This window comes from Hibiscus syriacus, unplaced genomic scaffold, assembly GCF_006381635.1.
Source record: "Hibiscus syriacus cultivar Baekdansim isolate YM2019G1 unplaced genomic scaffold, ASM638163v2 tig00110383_pilon, whole genome shotgun sequence".
Classification (NCBI taxonomy): Eukaryota; Viridiplantae; Streptophyta; class Magnoliopsida; order Malvales; family Malvaceae; genus Hibiscus; species Hibiscus syriacus.
Genome location: NW_024062714.1, coordinates 591181 through 604310, shown reverse-complemented (window position 1 = coordinate 604310; position 13130 = coordinate 591181). Strand labels below are relative to the sequence as shown.

The window sequence follows — 13130 nt, the reverse complement described above, 5'->3', positions numbered from 1 at the left end:
AACCAGAGGGCAATCATGTGTTCTTTCCTTTATATATACCAAGGGACAACCTTCCACTTCGAATCACACAACTAATTCAACATCCAAAGCAGCAAATCTCAAACCCAAGTTCTCTGTTTCTCTCTTTTTTTCTACTCTCTTAAAACCTTTAGATCTTTGCAAGAAAGCTAAGAAGAAATGGAAGGTGCAAGGAGGGAAATGATCAACGGTGGGAACTTTTCGCCGAAGATTTCTGGACGTCCGATCCCAAGGAGGGGTCAAGTAAAAGTTGCTATATTGCTGGGGATTGCCCATTCTTTTGCTTCTATTTTTTCTCCAAGTAGTCGCAGGGCAGCTGCTTCTCACTTTTCCTAGCATGTTCAGTTTCTCCCAAAAGGTTGAAGAAGAGGGCTTGTTGCCTGTCTTAGGAAAGATGTGAGCTGATTTTGTCGTTGTTCATACCAGTTTTGTACAGAGTTTGTTTTAATAGCTTCCAGAGTTGATGAGTGAATTTTCATTCTGGTTTTTTTACTTATCCGCTGATTGATTACCCATCATTTCCCAATACCTAGTTTTGATTATTGATTGAAAAAGGTAATGTTTTCAAAATCGGACCGAACATTGAATCGGTGAAGGTACTGATTTACTGATTCAACCGGGTTTAATCGTGGTTAAATCAAATTTTATATAAAATAATATATTTTTTTAATTTTACATAATATTTAAAGCAATATTTATATATAAGTAATAATTTTTTTAAGTTTACAATATTAAAAGGTATAAAAATATCACAAGTCATAACATGTATAAATAAAAAAAACATAAAATCAAGTGAAACAAAATGATTCAAATCAACTACAATATAATATTTAAGGTAAAACATATTAAATAATAAATATAATTATATAACTATAATCAAAAAAATAAAATTTGGGCTTAAAAAAATTATAACAAATAATATCATTTAGTTTAATTGTTTTAAAAAAAACAATCGCACATGACTAAGAAATATAAAAGAGTATCTCAAAAGTTTAAAGAGTAAAAATATGATAACAAAACAATCTCACATGGCTAAGAAACATAGAAGAACATCCCAACTTACTTCTATAAATAATAGATGTAATTTGACATTCAAAATCATGGAGCCTTTTGGTGAGCATAAAGCGAACTATTCTTTCGCTTCAATTGAGCTCAAATTTTAGGCTTCAATTGAGCTCAAGTTTTAGGCTTCAATCGAACTTCTAAATTTTTTTTTGAGTTCGAGCCTTTTCGATTTCAAGTTTTAATATTATATTTCGAGTTGATATTTTTTAGCTCGTGAGTTTTTGAGTCGAGTTGAGCTTACTTTTAAAGTTTTCGAGTTCGAGTCGAGCTCAGCAATACTCGAATTTGACTCGGCTCGTTGAACAAACGACGTCGTTTGGTTTAATTTTTTTTAAAGAAAAAAAGTGAACCGGTGGTTCAAACCGATTTTGTCGGTTTTCAGCCGGTTCACCCCGGTTTTCTCGATTTTCAGCCGCTTCTTCCGGTTCTGTGCTAATCCGGTTTTGGGAGTTAACCGGACCGGACAAGCCACCGGTTCACGGTTCAACCGGTCGAACCGGCCGGTCCGGTCCGGTTTTAATAACATTGGAAAAAGGCGATTTTCAAGTTAAAAAACACAAATTAAGATCAATGGACAAACTTAGGTTCAACTCCTCCCAGAAATAGATAATTCATTTTAACCCAAATTCTCTAATTTCATTTCGACTAGCCTCGCCATGTTGATTCATCTCATTGATGAGTTAGCAAAGCAAAAATATTATGTCATATTGGGCAATTTATTGTGCTATTTAATGCTTGGATTCGTGGTTTTACCCTGTACGTTTTGGCTACACATCGTAGTGCTTCAGATACACAGAGATGGAATGAACGAAAATTTTTAATGTAATTTTGAAAATATCAAAGATCAACAAAGCCATGGGCTTTGAAGAGTGTTTGATTTCTTTTATCGAATTCAAGCAAGATATGACAACACTATTGTTTCCAAGGCTACAATACAAAGCAAGCAAATGTCATACATTGATTTGGTTTGCTCATTTATTGATATAAGATACACCAAAGGAAACGCTTTGTGTAGTTCTACGACAGTTTCATGCATGTTTGAACAGTCGTACGTGCAGTCATCATCTGGGTTATCTATGAAGTGACCATCTATACCTGTACCATGCTGGATTTGACCAGGCCATCAACACAGCGGGTCGAAACGTCCCCATTGGGGTAGTGAGGTAGCAAATTTTCAACAGCTTCTGCAGCCAGTGACTGTAAAAGTGTCCATGAAATTAGGCGGTGAACAGATGCGAATGCTTATTTCTTCTTTGAAGCCTTTGATTACTCTTAAACAATCCTTTGCAGGCATGACTTGAAGCAGGTATATGGGATGTAGAGACAATTTATCAAGTCTAATGATGGCAGTTCCTAGTAACAAAAAACAACGTGTTTGCATGTTGGGGGCATGCATATCTACAGATTTTCACTCAGACTTCTATAGCTTTGAGCAGATTGCCTAACAAGTAACAAGAGAGACATCTCCCTTAGAAGACATGCATGGAAAACCGAAAAATGAACTGGATCACATTTAATATAAGAGCCTGGATTAATTAGTGATTAGACATAGGCCATAAAGTAAAGCGTAGAAATATAACCGTTCTTTTAGCTTTTAATGTGCTTTGAATATTTACATCATACAGTTCAAACAATCCAGCCCAGCATATGCATGACTGAATGATTCAAGATAATCAAAGAACATGAATATAAAAACATGATATGGTCTGCTCAGTTTACTTCAATATTTTAAGCTCTTTCATTAAAATAAAAGTTTGATAATAAAGACAAAGGAAAAAAAATTATAAGATTGTACTGCCTTTTTTTTTTAGTTGGAGGGTCAACAAACGAACAATGCCGTGGCAAATTTTGGCACTTTTTTGAGGTTTTTCAAAAAGGTCGAATGTGAAGATTGATGAAGGTCTATCTATATCCCAATCGAAGGGGCATAACCCAAATTCTTCTTTATCAATAAGACTGCAGACTATAGAGCCAAAAATACATAAAGAAATGAAGGCAATAGTTATAACAACTGCAGGAGGCCCGGAGGGGTTGCAATTGCAACAAGTGGAAGACCCAGAGCTCAAAAATGACGAGGTTCTCATTAAGGTAGAAGCTACCGCTCTTAATCGGGCCGATACTCTACAAAGGAAAGGTGTCCACCCTCCAAAGGGTTAGTGATCAGTCCTTACCCTGGTCTTGAATGTTCTGGTACCGTCGATGTCGTTGGCAAGAATGTTTCTCGTTGGAGAGTTAGTGATCAGTAATTGACAATTCAACTTCTCGGAAGTATACTTCATATGGATTTGATCGAAAAGGTGTAAACTTTTTATGAACGATTCTTTGTTTTTGATGATCTCGGGTCTAAAGGTAAGATTTTTAGAGGGTTTTGGATCATGGGGGATGCAACTTGAATGAGTAGCTTGTGCCTTGTTTGTTATCTGTAGGTGTGTGCTCTTCTTAGTGGAGGTGGATATGCTGAGAAAGTGGCAGTTCCAGCTGGTCAAGTTCTTCCAGTCCCAAAACCTTAAAGACGCTGCTGGTTTACCTGAAGTGGCTTGTACCGTTTGGCCCACTGTTTTTATGATGAGTCGATTATCTGTTGGGGAGACGTTCTTAGTAACCTCTATATCCACTATGTTTTCTATGTATCATCCAATTTGACCTAGTTTGATTTTTCATAATCTTTGGATTGCTAGAGTATAATTCAATTTAACAAAAATGACTAAATGGTTTAGATTTTACTGTGTAATTTCTTGATTATCTTTGGACGTTGTAGATGAGCCGTTTGTGCCAATTTTCTCCTCTAATATCTACACAGTTTGTTGGCTGATCTTTTTATCAGAGGCTCACATATATGAGTTCCATCCTAGATGTAAGTGCCAGATTTATGTTCAAGTACTTTAATTTGTTTTACATGTCCATGTTATTATTGGAATTGTGTGTCTATCTTAGTGAAGATAGCATATGTTTGGCCTCTTCATTGTTTAATCAGTTATCTTTCAAGTTACTATAGGAGTTATTTGTCCTGATATTCGTCCGCAAAGGGCATCACTTGTAATATGTGATCCATTCCTTGAAACTAATATGACTGCTATTAAAATTTCAGGTTCATGGTGGTTTAAGTGGAATTGGCATTTTCGCAATTCAGATAGCCAAGGCCAAAGGCAACGGTGTTTGTTACAGCAGGTCTTTTTTTTCCTGCTAGTAACAATCCATTTTTCTTTTTTTTTTTCTTTAAAAGGAATTATATGCTTCTTTTCCAACAGATTTTTTCACATTACCAAGTATAGGAACCTACAGAGTATTAGTTATTATAAAAAAAATTAATTCTCTTACACCTTAAACTTCCTTTTGTTGTTAGTTCTCTTCTTTTCTGCCTTCATAAGTTCTACTACTTATTCAATCTGGCGTTTCTATTCATTCCAAATACAAGAACATTTAAGAAATAATTCCAAGGTTATGTAAGCAGATCCCAATAATTCATTGGTATGTACTAATTGATGGAAGATAGTTGCAGAAGACTCTGCTGTTCCAAGTACATAGAATCAGATGGAAGCATTAATAGGAAATAAAGCCATGGACCACAATGACAAAAGCTGTAATAAGTCGCAGTAGTTTTCATGTTGTATATATATATATATATACATGCTTCAGATGATTTAAGCCAAACCATAAACCTCAACACACCCTTTAGTTGAAGAGCCTATAGCTATTTGTCGCGTCAAATTAGATTATCACCATTAGATATCTTAATTGTTCTAATTTGCAGACAATAATTCGCATACCATAGTATTGGCGCAAGTGTTTGTTACATCAAGTCTACCTGCAACAATTATTGTATTGTAGAATTTGTATTTTCATTTGTTCTTATATTAGATGTGGTAGCGTTGATATCCAGGGAATGAAGAAAAGTTAGCTTTCTGCAAGAAACTTGGAGCGGATGTTGCATCAATTACAAGACAGAGGACATTGTTGCACGTGTTAAGGAAGAAACCGGAGGGAAGGGTATGTTGTATAGCTTTAATAGGTGCATCTTTGGTTCACATTCTAGGGGTATTTTGTTCTTGTATTGCGTACTCACTTTTTTTCAGCAATCCACCAACCTATCTAAATTCTTTAATGGTTAATGGCAGGAGTTGATGTAATTCTGGATTGCATTGGGGCAGCCTACCTTCGGCGAAACCTGGACAGCTTAAATTTTGATGGAAGGCTTTGTATTATCGGTTTGCAGAGTGGAGCCGTTGCCTAAACAAGATCTTACTTTCAAGGCGCCTCACCGTGCAAGGTAGTACAGAACATAAAGAACATAGAATATAGCACCACATTGTTTAGAAACACTGTCAAGCCTATGCACCCACCTTTCAACAAGCTTTGGGTTTACTTATACTGGAACGTTCACATATCTTGCATCTGCTGTCAAAACGTTTAAAACATACTTTTGTAGTGGGTTAGTGGCAAATCATAAATCAGTATGTAATTGTAATTTGATATTTTTTGTATTTAGGGGCCGGTATGCGAGCAAGAAACCCAGACAACAAAGCAATGGTTGTTAATTAAGTGGAGAAGAATGTTTGGCCAGAAGTTGTGGCAGGCAAATTGAAGCCTATCATCAACAAATCTTTTCCCTTATCCCAGGCAGGGGAGGGTCACAAGCTGATGGAAAGCAATGAGCATATTGGGAAGATATTGCTTATTCCATGATGCGTCTAATGGTTTTTTATCTTCTATTATAACAATGCTGTCCATTTGACACTACAATATAGCCACTCGTGACAGCATGACAGGTGTCGTATTACTGTCAAATAATTCTTTCTTCTAAAAAATAAATAAATAAAAGAAAGAGTAGTAAAGAGAAGTAGGGTTGGTTCACATTGACTTTGAAATTTATGTGGTTGTGGACCTTTTGATTTAGGGATTTGGATAAATGTGAGAAAAGATAGGGATGAGAGAACAAACGGGAGTTTCAAATTGTTTAAAATAATAATAATTTGAGATAAATATAAGATAAATAAATAACTAAATAAATTGAAAAATAAATTGATATAAAGAAAACTTATGGTGAAAATAACCTCATGCTTCAACTTTTGCCTCAATTCAAATTGATCATTGAATAGATTTTTACTTCGGATATCTGTCGGTTATAGTCTACAGGGCCCAACCCTTGTAATTTGTTTCTCACTCTTATAAACCGAAAATCCAAAAGCTATCTTTGAATTCTAGTCCTTATGTGGACTAACTACGACTATCGTCGTTAGCACTAACTCAGTTTTAAAAGCTTTGGAAAAAACCCGACTTGGACTATGTCATCTCAATGAGAATCGAGCCCGATCTCAATTTCCTTTAGCAGACCGTTGCTAAGCGTGTTCACATGAAGTCGAAATTGCTACCAGTCGATTCTTCCTCCCAACTTTAAACCAGAACAACATCCAAACCAACAAACTCTTTTTGATTTAAAAACGTTTTGATTTTAAAGGATAGATTAACACCTATCTTATTTCTCTAGAAAATTGAGAAAATAACTCGAAGGTATTTTAAGTGTTTTTCAATCCTCACAATAGAAATTGAGTCATCGCTTTAGCCCTTGGCTTATTGAGAAATTTGCTAAGTATGATAATCATACCTAGCATTTTTAAAAATAAAAATAAAAACAACAAACAAAGAAAACTTTGAAAAATAAAAGGAAACTTTTATAAAACTCAAAGCAAAGAAGAAGAATGAATTATGAATGTGTTTTCAGGATTACCCTGAGAGTATATTTATAGCCTTCAAAATCCCTATAAATAATGAAAAGATAATTCTTGAAAATATCCAAACTAAAATCCTAAGAATATGAGATAATCTTGAATACGAATTTCAAAAACGCATAAGACCCATTCGACCTTCTAGAAGCTCTGACTGGACCTTCTAGAAGGTGCTGACTCAACACCACGTCAGATGCGTCATGCCCACTAATCCAACCTTGATTCAAAAATACTGCATAATTATGTCTTTTTAGTGTAATTTCTAAAATTTAGTGTCCTATACAGAAAATGAATCAAAACGAACAAATCAACCACAAAAACCAACAACTAAGGAGTAATTTAAAGGCAAAATAATAACCAAATAAACCACCTATCAAATTACCCCTCAGTTATTCAATGTTTGTCCTCAAACGTTCCTCAATTAACACATCAAAATCATAAGTTGACATCTTCAATCTCACTTTATTCATACTTCTAATCGAACTAAGTTTATGATAATTGTGGAATTCAAGGTACAATCAAGCAAAGACACAACTAAGAAAAATTTTAAACAAGCAAGATATCTCAATTATTTGTCAACTTTAATGAAACATGACTCAATACCTCACAAAGTTGCATACATATCCGCTCAAAGTGTTTAGGGTAAAATGGAATCGCTCAAACCGGAACTAACCAAGATATTATCATAGGCTTGGAATCCAATCAAGTCTCCACTACTAAAAGTGAACATAATGCAATAATCAAGGGGTCTTTAAATCAAGGTGTAATGGGGCTTAGGTTAGGGTATGGAAAAGGTCATGATAATCAGTTTAAGTACCAAGACAAGAGATTTACAAATAGTTCATAACTTCATAAAATAAATGAAAAAAAAAACTAATAAACATAAACATAAATTACCTCTTTTTTTCTTTTTCTTTTTGTGTTTTTTCTTTTTGTGTTTTTTCTGGTTTTTTCTTTTACTGTTTTCTACATTGTACTGTCGTAATTGTTTGAACCATTTTTTTTATAAAAAAGAAATAACAAAAATAATAAAACAATTAAATAAGAAACATACATAAATGAAAAAAAAACTAAACTACTTGTCTTGATATGGGTAAAAAAGAGGGATAAAAATAAAGGCTTGAGTTTAAGTATGCGGTAAAAACAAAGAAAAAGGATAAAGACTCAAAAAGTTGTTCACTAGTAGATATATAAATGGGTAGACTTTTGGGAAAAAGTGGGTTTAATCCTAAGTGTCTCTATCACATTAAAACATTATGCCCAACATGTAGTCTCGATATGCATTATGACTACTAGTTCTAGAATATCATAATTAGTCTGACACACTCAGTCAAACAATGAACAAGAAAGAAAATATATGATCGTTAGGCTCAAATCTCACATGAAAGGTTTATATGTAACGAGTCAAGTTCATCTCCATCAACAAATGCATGAAATATCAATACTTAGCAGAAAATCACCAGCTATGCCAATAACCATCATGCAAATTAAGTTCGATCAAAGCATGATCACAATCCAAAAGAAAGCAAGAGTATAAAGTGAATTTCAAGATAAGAAAGTAAAGATTCCAACACATCAATATCAGAACAACATAATTCCAACCAATCAAACAACCAAGCAAAAATTTTGATAGCAAATTCTACCCCCTCACTTAGACCATATTGTCCCAATATGATTAAAAAAGAACAAGAGAGAGAATAGAATTACTCCTCTAGTTTAATGGTGGCCAAGGTCGCGACCACGACGAGATGAACCCGGTCAAAGATAGGATAGGATCTCGTCTAAGTTAACTTCAATGGAATCGAGGCGTCCATGGACCTCATGGATATCATTGTGCAGATGTTCAACTGGTGATGGATGCGGAGTAGTCCTCCGAATAAAAACTCACTGATTACGATGCGTGATAGTGCCGGAAGGAACTATGTGCGGAGCGTCGGAGGTGCCGGTAAAGAGTCCCTTGGTGTCCAAACACCTAGCATCCATTATAAAAGCATAAGTAAATTGGGTAGTGTCAAATGGCAATGAAAACAAACGAGATACAAGGTGAGTAATATAAGGCCCGAGAATAAGAGGGTGATAAGATCACACAACATGCTCAAAGGCACAGGCGAACCAAAAACCCAAATTTACCTTAGTACCAATTTGCATACACCATAAAAAGAAAAATTCAACCTTACTTAGGGCAGACTTAGTATTATTACTTCCGAAATAGTTATATGCTAAATACCGGTGGATGTAATGGAGAGTAGAATCATGAATGTGCCATGTTTTAGTATTGCGTGCATTATAATGGAATCCCGGCGAATATGTGAGTCCTACATAAGCTATGTCGGTATCAAAATCCTGAGGAATATCAAGTAAAGCAATCAGATAGTTTCATGAAGCCCATAGAAAAAATGAAATCATTCACAGACATTCTAAAATACTGGCTAAGCAATCGAAAGGAAGTAACATCATGAGAGTCAATAAAAACCACTCGGTGCCTCAAAAAGGTAAACGTAGCATAAAATTCAAAAACTAATTCATAGTATGTGCTACACCGAATCTCATGATACAATTTTTAACCAATAGAAGCAAAATAATTTGAGACAAATTCTCGCAAATGTAAAGTATCAAGAGTGCGGGAGGGAATATATTTGCAAACCTAAACCGATGATGTCGGATGCTGTCAAACCTCTAGGACTCATCGTCATCAAATTGTAGATATCCCTGAAGAACTTGTTCAATTAGAATCGAATAGGTTCAATTAGAATCGAATAGGTTCGGCCCCTACGGTGTCTTTCTGAAGAATCGTCATGATCAGCATCATCCCTGTAAGTAGAATGCTCATCATAATCAACTACAAAGCTTGCAGCAAAAGAAGGAGATGGTGGTGGCGCAACATGCTGATGAGAGGAAGAAGAGTCTGCAGTATCCGGTAGAATGGGAAATCCTTGTTCAATTTCCTTTGTATAACTAAAAGAAGGGTTTCACATCAGTAAATACTCAAGTTCATAGGGGAAAAGTTTACCTCAGGCTGCTCAGGGACAACAAACGATGATCGTGCGACATCCGGCATGGATTGAGAAATAGAACCCGATGGCATAGAGTAGAACGTCGGGGTGACCGTGGATGATGGTCGAGTTTACTGAGGGTTTCTTGGAATGACAGTGTGATGATTGTAAGAGGCAGAGTGATTGGCGGATGAATGAATGACAGCAGGCTCGTGCATTTGTGACGGAGATCTCAGTGGTGTATCTTACGGTCGTTGCCCACCACGACGAGCAGGAGGTGGCGTGGGTAATGAGTCAGAGTCACTCAGAACATATATGAAAGCCTGGGTGACGTGGTGACGATGACCCCCGAGGGTAATTGACGGTGGTTCTCTTTGGTTCATTTGGTTGCGCGTGCCCACCATTGTGAGGAAATAGGAAAAAAAGGCAGTGCAAAGAGAATAAGGCGACAGACGAGCGACGATACCCGGCGTCTGGCGGTATGGGTAATGGGTTAGAGTGAATCAGCTGGCTAAGGAAAATTAGAAGAAATGGCAAAGAAAGGGTGGTGTTATGCAGCTGGGTAAAGAAGAAATAAAAAGTTTTTTTATTTTATTTTGGGGTATAGGTCACGTGGGTATTATAAAGATAAAATAGGAAGAATTTGACTTGGAGTAAAATTATTTGGGGTGGTTAATGATAAGGATAAAATAGAGTATAAAAATTAAAATAAAATGAAAAGAGAAGTTGGGATAATGTTGGGTATTGGTCGGCTAGGATTGTAGATAAGGATTTAAGTTTAAATATTTAATTATTTGAAAAAAGAATGTGAGGTCCATAGGGAGTTAAAATATAAGAAAAGAAAAGAAGTTGAGTTAGATTAAAAGTGTAGTCAGTCAAAGTAAAAGAAAATAAGGGTTTTTAAATAATTGAAAAGTATTGGATAATGATAGGTAAAGTGATAGTGGGACCCATGAGAAGTTTAAAAGGAAAAAGATTGGTTTAAGGTGAAAAAGGGTATAAGGTGTGATCCGTTGAGACTTTTGAAACAAAATTTTAAGTCTCCCAAAATTTAAGTTGGCGGCAGAATTAAACAAAATTGGCTTTGGGAGTTGTGATCGTGCACCACATGGGGGTGGGTTATGCTAACATGCACCACCTCTTATCTCCAAATATGAGACACTGCTCCTATGGCTGTATATTTGATTGAAATTGGAATCTACTCGGAGAAAAATAAAATAAAGTAAGCATATGATAAAATAAAATATAAATAAAATAGAATGAAATAAACTTAAGTGAGATGAAGTTTGCTAAAAATAAAATAAAACGAAATGGGTTGTCACCCATAAAGCACTTTTGTTTAATATCGATAGCTCGATGACATTTTTTTTTAGCTTTTGGGTTCCTTTAATTCGATTTCTTCGATTAGACCAACCAGAGCATTTTCATAATATGACTTCAATCTTTGACCATTAACTTTAAATTGAGCTCCTGAGTTATCTTCAATTTCAATAGCATCGCGAGGAAATAATTGAGTTACTATAAACGGTCAAAGTCATTTTGATATGAGTTTTCCTGCAAAGAATTTAAATTTGGAGTTAAATAATAAAACATTTTTACCCACATAAAAAGTTTTAGAAGAAATTCTACTATCGTCCAATTCTTTTGTTTTTTCTTTAAATATTCGAGCACTGTCATAGACATTTCTTTGGATTTCTTTAAGTTCTTGAATTTATAACTTTTGAGCTTCACCAACCTCATTCATGTTCATATTATATTGTTTAACCACCTAATATGATCGGTGCTCCAACTTAACCGAAAAATGACACGGTTTATCGAAAACAAGCTGGTATAGAGACTACCAATGAGACATTTATAAGCGGTTCAGTAAGTTCAAAATGCATCAGTTAATTTTAGACTCCAATCCTTATGGTCCGGTTTAACAATTTTCTCAAGAATTGTTATAATTTCTCAATTTGACACTTCTGTCTGGCCATTTTTTATGGATGGTAAGCGATAGCATTTCTTTAAGTTACTCCAAATTTCTTCATCGGTGATTCAATTTCTCGGTTAATGAAATGGATTTCTTTATTGCTAATTCTAGCATGTGGTGTGCCTAACCTAGAAAAATAGAATTTTCAAGAAGTTAACTGTAATTTTAGTATCATTATTCCGGGTAACCTTAGCTTCCACCCATTTAGATACATAATCTATAACCAAAATTATATAGGTATTTCTAAATGAAGAAATAAAAGGGCTCATGTAACCTCACAAATTTGTATCGAATTAAGAGGTATTTTGTTTCTACGGCTTAAATTACTTGTACACTGACATTTTTCACAAGTTTTACAAAATAAAGAATAGTCCCAAAAGATGTTAGGCCAAAAGAAATCACATTCAAGAATTTTATGGGATGTAATTTTTGGCCCAAAATGACTACCATAATAGTAAGAGTGAAAAAATTGTAAAATTAAATTTACCTAATCTTCGGCGATACATCGCCGAATTACCTGATTCAAGCAATGTTTCCATAAGTAAGAATCATCTCAAATATAGTATCGGGACTCTCACTTTATTCGATTGATTTCAGCTCTTGGTAAATCTAATGGTAACTTACATATGGCTAAATAATTGACCATATTCGCAAACCATGGAGTTATGCTTTGTGCCACTGTTAGATTTTCTTCACAAAATTCTTCTTTAAGCGGTGGATCAGTTCTGGAAAGGGAAATTCGACTTAAGTGATCTGCTACCAGATTTTCGCATCCATTTTTATCTTTGATTTCCAAGTTGAATTCCAGTAGAAGCAAGATCCATTGGATAAGCCTCAATTTTGCTCATCAAATATCTTAAAGATGTATGATCAGATAAAACAATAATTTTAGTTCCAAACAAATAATATCTAAATTTTTCTAAAGCAAAAATTATAGCAAACAATTCATTTTTCATTGTGGAATAATTTTTCTGAGCCGAATCCAAGGTTTAAGATGCATAGGCTATGTCATGTGGCTCTTTGTCAATTTTCTGACTGAGAACGGCTTCAATGCTTGTACCCGATGCATCACACCAATCTGGTGGTTGAACAATTGGGGCTAATATAAGCTTCTCCTTTAATGAATCAAACGACTCATTGCATTCTGAATTAAAATCAAACTCTTAATCCTTTTGAAGTAGATTACACAAAGGTTGTGCTATCTTCGAAAAGAACGAACTTCCCTCACAGATATGGGGAAATGAAGTGAGCGTATAATATCCATTTTTTTATCAACTGCAATCCCTTTTGAAGAACCAATATGGTATATAATTAACCCCTTATCAACCATAAAATGACATTTTTCGTAATTTAAAACAA

General features: G+C 34.9%; 1 pseudogene; it reads left to right on the top strand.

Moving 5' to 3' along the window:
- Positions 1-2933: 2933 nt before the first annotated feature.
- LOC120121780 lies at positions 2934-5916 on the top strand (annotated as a pseudogene).
- The last annotated feature ends 7214 nt before the right edge of the window (positions 5917-13130 follow it).